At 46.4% G+C, this 1,367-nt stretch overlaps 1 non-coding gene across 1 annotated transcript; it reads right to left on the reverse strand.

Moving 5' to 3' along the window:
* Nucleotides 1-270: 270 nt before the first annotated feature.
* On the reverse strand, nt 271-343 carry trnak-uuu (transfer RNA lysine (anticodon UUU)). Its single transcript has one exon. It is a non-coding gene; the product is annotated as a tRNA-Lys (tRNA).
* Between the last annotated feature and the right edge of the window lie 1,024 nt (nt 344-1,367).

Here is a 1,367-nt window from a genome sequence, read left to right on the forward strand (position 1 = left end):
GAGTTCGAGTTCAGCTGGCCTGCTCTTCTGTCTTTCGAGACTTGAAACAAATCAGGTTTAAATCAACTAGGTAAAAACAATGACTGCAGATGCTGGAAACCAGAGTCTAGATTAGAGTGGTGCTGGAAAAGCACAGCAGTTCAGGCAGCATCCGAAGAGCAGTAAAATCGACGTTTCGGGCAAGAGCCCTTCATCAGACACAAATCAGGTTTAAACCTGTCACGCATTGATTGTTTGTTCACAGAACACGGAAATCCGATTTAAAAGCAACGCCCGAACAGGGACTTGAACCCTGGACCCTCAGATTAAAAGTCTGATGCTCTACCGACTGAGCTATCCGGGCTCTGCTCTCTAGCCGCTAACACAGTGACACACACTGGTAAACAGAGAATATTACATTGACCTACTTTATGGGTTTCTCGCACAGAGTTCCTTTCTCACTGTTTACCTCGACTTCCACGATGGTTAATGTTTCCAGCCCAGTGAGACATCGTCACAAATCGCAAATTGCAATTCACTGCAACCTGATCTCTGAAATAAACTCCGTTTTCCAAATGGCTGCAACAGAACGTCTGAAGCAAAATGTATGAGGAGTAAGTGCCGCTGTTGGACTGGGCTGGACAAAGTTAAAATCACACCACGCCGGTTTATACTCCAGCAGGTTTATTTAAAGACAGAGGAAGGACAGGGAGCGAACTGAAGAAGGTGCTCCGAAACACTTTGGTTCCAAATCAACTCCCATACCGACACCAGTGTTTCTGAGAGCAGGCGGCTTGGCTGTTGGTTCCTTAGTGTAGTGGTTCTCATGTTTGTGTTGTGTATCGATAGCCTTGGGTTCGAGCCCCAGTAAAAAAAAAATTGAGCTTTGGTGCACTTCGACTGAAATGATTGGAAAGTTGTGATGACTTGCACGTTGCCATTCAAATATGAACCAGGAGTCCAACATGCTGAAACGAAATATTGATAAGTCACGCAGAGGCCCGAGCTAACCAGACAGTGAGACAGTCGTGGAGATGAATGGCACCTAAATAGACCCTTCCATCCATACTGAACAGATGTTCTGCGCTAATTTTGCCGCATATCCCGGCACCTTACCCATATCCCTCTAAACCCTTCCTGTTCATAGACCCATCCAAATGCCTTTCAATTGTTGTAATTGTTCCAGCCTCCACCACTTCCTCTGGCAGCTCATTCCAATACACGCACCACCCACTACGTGAACACGTCGCCACTTAGGTCTCTTTTAAATGTTTCCCTCTCCCCCTGAACTTATGCCCCCCAGTTCTGGACTCCCACACCGCAGGGAAAAGACCTTGTTTGTTTACCCGAATACAGTTGCCCTCACTTTCTAAACCCCTCTGTTTTTC

The sequence above is a fragment of the Chiloscyllium plagiosum genome, unplaced genomic scaffold, assembly GCF_037043375.1.
Source record: "Chiloscyllium plagiosum isolate Xiang-an unplaced genomic scaffold, Cpla_swu_hap1 HiC_scaffold_40, whole genome shotgun sequence".
Classification (NCBI taxonomy): domain Eukaryota; kingdom Metazoa; phylum Chordata; class Chondrichthyes; order Orectolobiformes; family Hemiscylliidae; genus Chiloscyllium; species Chiloscyllium plagiosum.